Source organism: Haliotis rubra, unplaced genomic scaffold (genome assembly GCF_003918875.1).
Source record: "Haliotis rubra isolate DU_JTF1 unplaced genomic scaffold, ASM391887v1 Scf1448, whole genome shotgun sequence".
NCBI classification, from domain to species: domain Eukaryota; kingdom Metazoa; phylum Mollusca; class Gastropoda; order Lepetellida; family Haliotidae; genus Haliotis; species Haliotis rubra.
In genome coordinates this window covers 58,312-66,820 of record NW_025765390.1, presented here as the reverse complement: position 1 = coordinate 66,820, position 8,509 = coordinate 58,312, and the positions used below count along the sequence as shown (strand labels likewise).

Sequence of the window (8,509 nt, the reverse complement as noted above, 5' to 3'; positions counted from 1 at the left end):
TATTGTAACATTAGTGAGTGAGTGAGTGAGTGAGTGAGTGAGTTTGATTGATTTTACGCCGCTTTTAGCAATATTCCAGCAATATCACGGCGAGGGACACCAGGTATGGGCTTCACACATTTTACACAAGTGGGGAATCGAACCCGGGCCTTCGGCGTGACGAGCGAACGCTTTACCCACTAGGCTACCCCACCGCCCATATTGTAACATGATAGCCATATAGCTGGAATATTGCTGACTGCAGCGTTAAACAACAAACAGCAATACTGTAACTTGTTACTGTGCAAGTTGTAGTCACTGAATGCTTGTGGGTTGTAGGACTTACCAGAGGGGTAGCCTAGTGGTGAAAGCGTTCGCTCGTCACGCTGAAGACCTGGGTTGATTCCCAACATGGGTACAGCGTGTGAAGCCTGTTTCTGGTGTCCCCTGCCGTGATGTTGCTGGAATATTGCTAAAAGCGGCATAAAACCATACACACTCACTCATTCATTTGCCAGAGTCTGATCCAGGGAATGTTCCAATCATAGGCAGTCATGTAAGCCAGTCATGAGAGCGAGTTTCTGTAGCCTTCACCTTGACTGCTGTGTGAAAATGAATTTCATTTTTCAGTCAGGAGATCATAAAAGTCAGCTGACCAAGTTTCTTGTAGCCTTGACCTTGACTGCAGTGGAAAAGTTGTCAAATAAAGATTATATTTAAATAAAAAGCTTACCAATCCACTGAATTTTCAGGATATATCAATATTAGATGTGATGTTTAGGATTTTCATCAGGTGGAAAAAGGTTACACGCCTAATGTGTAGTGTGTTTTTTTAGTCGTTAACTTCAGTGTCTTTGTAACTATTTATGTTTAGAAATTGTCATATTGGCACTGATTCACACGACCCTGTAGGGAGCAGAGATGTCTTTAAGGACATTAAGGAGATGTGTGTGATGCACAGAAAATGTCTATTGATTATTAAAATTATTTCACAACTATTTAAGAGTGATGTTGAAGTAACCATGACAATATTATAATATAATTCTACATTTACCGTATGTAATATATAATGTATTTGTGCTTTATGTCAATTTACAAAATGTCTATCAAACATTTTCTTGCAGTATCTCAGAGCTCGGTTTCACATGTGTTGAAATCTACATGTTATCGTTGAATTCATTATATTCACATCACAGGATTTTCATGGTGTATCCATATGGGTATATTTTGCTCAATCATTTAAATAACAGTGACCAAACATTTCCGTAATTATAAGAAATCTGTGCTAGTGATGCCAGCTTGGTACGAACAGTTGCCTGTGGGAACTAACAGAATAATCAGTAACACAATCTCATTGGTCAGACTAATGTTTTTGTGTCATATAGTGTTTGTTTCTTAATCAAAATATGGATTTATCCTTTCAGATTTTTGTGACAATGAAATATTGATGAAAGGCTGGGACGGGGAAAATTGACAGTCGTTGAAAAAATTTGTAATTCCTTTTTGTGCCTGTATCCTTGAGAAGAGTCCTTGACCTCTACTTGGACCTTGTCCTAACCTTTTGGTTAAAATCCACACATTTAGAGTGAACCTGCACTTTAGGATGGATACAGGTGGGATTCTAGGTTAGGACCCGTCCACAGGTGGGATTCTAGGTTAGGACTCTTCCACAGGTGGGATTCTAGGTTAGGACCCGTCCACAGTCACCTGTCCTTGTGTGAGGCGGCGTATTGGAGCGGGTTGTCGGGCTTGGCGCCCTTTAATTGTGTAGTATCCTGATTTCTTTGATTCATTGTTTGTTGTAAACAAAATAAGTAACATTATCAACAGGTTCAGGTCTGACTAGATACAAGGCTGTCATATGACTTAAACTGCTGAGTCCATTGTTAACAAACACACAAATATGGAATAGTTACAATTGAATTTGAACTGCTGTATGTGATTGCAGTAGTTTTGGGTGACATTGCTGTAACAGCTAGCACTGGCATACACTTAAACTAGGGCAGAACAGATCGGACAGTTTGTCTGTTACAGAGGTAGCGTCATGCTTTCTGTTGTCTTTGGGGCCAATGCTTAGTTGCCGATTCTCTACCTGTGTTGACATACATAAAATGTTTCTCTATTTTTGTACAGTGTTTCAATGTGTTTTGGGGATGTACATATTTGTTATTTCAATGGTTGACATTTATGGCAATTGAGTCATGAACACAGTTCAAGACATGGATAAGCACTCCTGGTTAAATCTTTTAGAGATTTAATTGTACAAAAAAAAATCAAAGATATTGATTGTGGTTGTAACTGAAAACTTAAATATCTTTACGTACGTAGTGTCCCGACATATTTAGCTGAGAGAGGGACATATTTGCTGAATGCTGCAAGTTTGCTGGTGAACTATGCTGTTATTTATGCTGCTCAACTTTGGTAAGGATACTGCAGTGTTTCATATTTACTATGTGTACGAGCAATTGTTTTACTGTGTCACTGAATGAGAAGATCCCTCTAAATAATGGAGAGGCTGTAGCTGGTACAATACTTCTGTGTATAACTGTCATCAAAGCATTATTTGTTGATCTCAAAACACAAGCAAAAAACGAAATCTGTTGATATTTGTTTAAAAGCTATTGTTTTAGGGGATGCTCTGAAGATGTCTGACAAGATCCATATTACAATTGGTCTCCAGCAACCCATGCTTGTCATAACACTTAGGGGATCAGGCCCCGATTTCTCAAAACAAACTAAGTCTGAGTTTTGACTTAAGTTAGAGTTTTTACTCAAATTTGAGAAAATGCATTTCCCAGAATGAACTGAAATCGATATCAAACTCAAACATAGTAAACAATTTGAGTTTGGTGGATAGATTGTTTGGGCTTTTTTATTTCAAAAATTGCACTTGATTTAAAAATTCAGCGGTTTCAAATTGTCAAACTCAGGTTGTAATTTGAGTAAAAACTTAAGTTTGTTTCGAGCAATCGGGGACAGGTGGTCAGACTGGTCACTTGGTTGACACACGGCATCATATCAAAATTTCGTTGATCGATGCTCATGCTTTTGATCCTTGGATTATCGTATCCAGAGTCAAGTAGTAAACTTTGCGTTTTGTCCATGTGACAAACTGGTCGGTCAATCCCCCAAGTATGGAGAAGCACTGATATTACTTGTTACTGGTGATGTTTGATTGCAGATCTTTGACCTCCATCTCTTCACTTTGATTGTCATAAATGTCTCGTTTTGGGGAAAACCTACAGCTGCCGTTCTATGTTCAAGACTAATGATTCTGTCTTTGTGAAGCCTTACAATTCTTATATACCGCGAAATATTGCTGTTAAATATTAACTTACTCACTCACTTATGTACCAGCTGCAAATTGACATAGTTTTATGTCTTATATAGGACAAAACATCGTGATAATCCCTCATTCATGGACCAACCATTGCTGTTACAACCAGTGTTAGACTAAACCTTCTCACTGTCACCAGTGTTGTTATAGATTGTTATATTCTAGGACTGGTTTGGGGAATTTATGGCGGACATCAGCTTGACTGCCGAAGACAGACACTGAGAAAGAACATGTCTGTTGAATTCCAGTTTCAGATTGGCACACAAGTGATTTTTGTTACATTGTATTGGTTTGTAATATGAAACTGTCCAAAGTGACCAATCCATTTAGATGATAGTACTTTGACAAAGAAAAGGCTACTAACATGATGTGTTGTTACACCTTTTTGTTGATGAAGATTATGTACAACCTTTGTATGAAAAGCTGAATATATACTTAACAAAAAAAGTTAAGGACCCCCAATTTTCAGTATTAAAGTTCATAATATGATCCATATAATTCTTAAATATTGAATATTGGGATGGCCCTAAACTTTTTTTGATGAGTATATTTGATGTGCCATTAGACAGGGTACTCCTCACTTGATATGAACATACCATTGGTTCAAAAGGTGCTGTGTAATATGTACTGTGATTAGGTCCTGAGTCACATGTGGCGTGCTGTGGTAGTCTTTGTGGTGGCTGCCACTTGTTGTTTGAGGATATTTACAACTTGATTGGTTATTGTCTTCAGGTTAAGAATGTACAGTAGATGTAATGAGTCAATATTACATGTTGACTAATGGATGTTGTTGTTGAACATGTACATTCTGTTATTGCTCCATGTTTAAAGGGCGGTGGGGTAGCCTAGTGGTTAAAAGCGTTGGCTCGTCATGCTGAAGACCGGGTTCAATCCCCATATCAGTACAATGTGTGAAGCCCATTTCTGGTGTCCCCATGCATGATGTTGCTGGAATATTGCTAAAAGCGGTAAAACTAAACTCAGTCAGTCAGTCCGTGTTTAAATACATCATCTGATTCAGTGTATTATTTTCGGATCAGCATGAACTCTAAAAACTAATTTATGATGAACAGTACATTTAAGGGTATTTGTCTTGTGAATTGTGTTACAAGCAGAAATGGTTCTTTTCATGAAAGTCAAAACCATAGATTTGTTGATAATATTTGCAGAAATGTGTATAATGCTTTTCAGTATTTGGTGACAAGCAGTGACGGATTTCACAGAAGGTACAGGGCACTTGTTGACTTCTCTCCTTAAGCACTGCAATTTGTTCTGTGGAGTTGCTTCCCTTAGTGGTGCCAGGATTCAGGTGGCAGACCAGCATCACTTTGGATCCTTCCTCCCACACTGCATGGAGACACTGTGATATAATTGAAATATTGTACAAAGTTACATTAAGCCAAAGCAACTTACAGAAGGTAAAGTATCTTGTGATTACAATTGTGCAGCTGTTTTTTTCACCTTCTCACAGGTGTATTATCTGTAGGTCTTGAAAACCTGTACCCTTGGTTAAACCCTGTTGTCAGTGTTATCCTGTCTTAAAGTGCCTTTACATATTATCTGCAAACTTTAGTATAGTGATGCATGAAAAGTCTTGAGGACATTTGTGGTAGAACAATGTTTGCTGTGAATGGACGGAAATGTAACAAAAACATTGTCAGAGGAGGTCGGTATAATTATGTCACAAATGTTGGTAGAACAATGATGTTTGCTGTGAATAGCCAGAACTGTAGCAACAAACATTGACAGAGGAGAGTGGTATAGTTGTGTCACGTGTTTTAGTAGAACAATGATGTTTGCCGTGACTAGGCTACAGGCTAGCATTTGCACATTGAGATATATTGACAGACTGAACGTGATACAGTACAACCAGAAATTATTGAGAATTTAAAGATTTCCAAGATATTTTTTATGGATTAAACTTCTTTTTTCATTTCTCTCACAACGTTTCGAGACCATTCCAGGTCCCTTCATCAGGTGAACTGGCAGTTAGGACTCTAAAAGTTGTGAGAGAAATTAAAAAAGAAGTTTAATCCATAAAAAATATCTTGGACATCAATGTACAACTTCTAAATGCCACTGAAAGACATCAATTTAAAGATTGTAATTTATTATATATTTTTTCACTCATTACTCACGTATTAAATGTGAATATTAGCAGAGCATAACTCCAGATTCAAAGACAGGTGAACAGTTAGTATTTTGTCAAGTCACCATGGGCAGCAATGCAGGCTTCAATGCGGCAGGGCATACTACTGATCAAAGAAGTTAGAAAGTCGTGGTCCATGCTGTCCCAATATCGGACCACCTCTTCTTTCATTTCAGCAATATTTGTCAGATTTTTCTTATTGACACTTTCCTTCATAAGTCCCCAAACATTTTCTATTGGATTTAGGTCAGGCTATAGCTTGGCCAATCTAATAATGTCATATTTTGGGTCCGAAACCAGGCCTGTGAATGCTTTGAACGATGTTTTGGGTTGTCCTGCTGGAAAATCCAAAAAATTTCATAGAACATGTGAGCAGACGGAAGTAAATGTCCCTTGAGAATATCTGTGTACCGCTCACTGTTCATATTCCCTTCAAATACACAGAGGAGCGTTGCCCCTAACACAGATAAGCCACCCCACACATTAAATTTTGGACTGTACTTTGGACGCTGATACAAAGGATTTTTAGTTTGTTTGGTCCAGAATTTCAGTGTATTAGGAAACAGCCACACAGAACTTTCATCTGAGAATATCACATTGTCCCAGTTAATATTTCTATGCTGTAAGCACCAGTTCAACCTCCGCTCCTTTTGTTCAGGTTTCATGATCGGTGATGGAATTCCTCGACTTTTCTGCCAACCCATTGCATGCAGCTCAGTTCTAATTGTCTCCTTACAGACAGCCACAGTTCCTCTATCAATCATATCCAGCCTTAAGTTTTCTAAACTCCTTTGTTTGCTTTTAGAAACAAGAATACCAAGCCGCCTCCTGTCACCGACAGTCAATTTTCTGGGCCTACCTGCGCCTCCCTGGTGCTCAATGCCATATCCATTTGTAATATTTTTCAAAACAGGATAAACAGTGGACAAAGGGTGCCTGTTCTACTTGAAATCACTTTAGCTGATCTGATGTCCTTGTTATAATACTCTAAAATCAACTTCCTCTTCTCTAAATCATCCATACTGGGGATCACTGAAAATGCCTTCTGCTAGCAAGTAAACAAAGGGGGATAACTCTTCACAAACTAATGAAAAAGGATTAACAGAGTTGTGTCTCTTGAATGAAACCAAGCACTTGATAGCTGGTCAAGGTTGTTTATACTAAAAATCCAATTAAACATATTCCTAAAATTCTCAATAATTTCTGGTCATACTATAGAATTAGGTCTTCTAAGATGCCTTGACAAAGCCTGGCTACAAGCAAGGTTCTTATTACAGTAACAATGTTTATGTTTTATTTATCATGTTGTTGAACAGAGGCCATCATTATCGATTCCTTGAACTACATTCAATAGATAATCTGTAGTTTGTCAATCAATTGCATGAATTAGAAACATGATGCTGTAGAACTCCAAGGAGTATACCATGAGTCTTGCTAGGTTGTGTGAAGCTATGACTGTTTCTGGCCATGGTATATATGTTATATTGACACGTTATGTAGTTGTTTCTCAATTATAGGTGACAATGTGTATCTGCAAGTTAACAAATTTTCAAGTTGAAATATCAGATGCATAAAAATTTTGTAGAAAATTTCTTATTTTGATTTTGGCCAGTTTTTTAAATGTTGATGGCTATTGTGTATGCTCACCATAAGAGAGCATTGGCGGATAGAGGGGGTCGGGGGTGGTTTGGTTCAGGTTTCTCCCCCTTTTTGAAAATGACTTAAGACCACATTGAAGATTTTTTGGCTGGGTTCAAAAGCCCTATACCAAACACACACAGCCCCCCACTCCACACACCCCCCACCCCACACACCAAAATTCCTGGATCCCACTGGATGGAGAGACTAGACTAGGGTCACGTTCTCAATCCTACCTGCTTATCTGCTAATTTAACAGCATGATGTATCAAATAGTTATTGTTCACCCTTAATTTCACACAAACATATTTTTTTCACATATGGCTTTTGTTTGCAGTGTACACCAAGATTGGTGATAGACACTTTGTGCAGTTCATGGTCTCTGTGTAACAAGTCATTGACTTGAATATCATCAGATCAGCATTTTGCTCAAAAATATCCTTTCAACAAGGCATATATTTACTAACATTCCACAGTATACTAACCCCAGTATTTAAATGGACAGTCAATGCTGTTAATATGTTTGGCCAGATTATCACTGGCTCAGCTACCAATAAACATCAATATTCTGAAATGTCTGTTCAAGGTGCTGTATACATGTGCAGCAACAAACAGCTGATTTCCCTCATATATTCTTTGATACCCATATTTTGCATATCTGTGTTTATGAGTTATGAGAGATTCTGATTTATTTATTTCTGACATTATTTGAAGTTAGTGAATGATGTCTTGTAATTTTAATACAAGATTATTTCATCAAAGAATTGATTTCATGGTTACAGGACAATTCAGAGACATGTCTGATGTTGGGTGGTGTTTGGGATGGGTGGGTGGTCAACTCTCTTTGGAAATCATGTACAGTGAAACCTCAAGCAATACCGGTACCGCAATCTAATCCGCACACTGTCAAGACCGGCATTTTATTTCAACAAAATGTCTACATCAGTAATCCTTTTGATCATCCACAAGGAACAGGTACGTTATACACAAGCACATCTTTGCCTTGGTTATCAGCTTGAAATACGTTCCACCATTGTTTTGCCTGGGACAATGGCTGTTCCGCCTCCATTTGTTTTGCCTGACAATGGCTGTTCCACTCCATTGTTTTGTTTGCCTGACAAATGGCTGTTCCACCTCCATTGTTTTGCCTGACAATGGCTGTTCATACTCCATTGTTTTGCCTGACAAATGGCTGTTCCATCAAAATTCGACCGTTTAACCGGTGACTTGTTCCTTTGTTCTTAAAATGCAACCATTTTTCATGGACTTCCGTGCGCGGTGGCTCAGGCTCGGCAAGGCGTTGGCGCAGAGACATCGGTCGACGGTTTCCGGTTAACGAATGCCGCCGATTTTTGGAACCAAACAGCAGAAGCACGGCACCGGTGCTGGTACTTGAAACTTCGCCG

The 8,509-nt window shown here is 38.5% G+C and overlaps 1 long non-coding RNA gene across 1 annotated transcript; it reads right to left on the bottom strand.

The window, feature by feature from the left end:
- Positions 1-8,149: 8,149 nt before the first annotated feature.
- Positions 8,150-8,305, bottom strand: LOC124269414. The gene is made up of 2 exons (XR_006896515.1): positions 8,238-8,305; positions 8,150-8,199 (listed from the first exon to the last, which is right to left on the bottom strand). It is a non-coding gene; the product is annotated as an uncharacterized LOC124269414 (long non-coding RNA).
- Between the last annotated feature and the right edge of the window lie 204 nt (positions 8,306-8,509).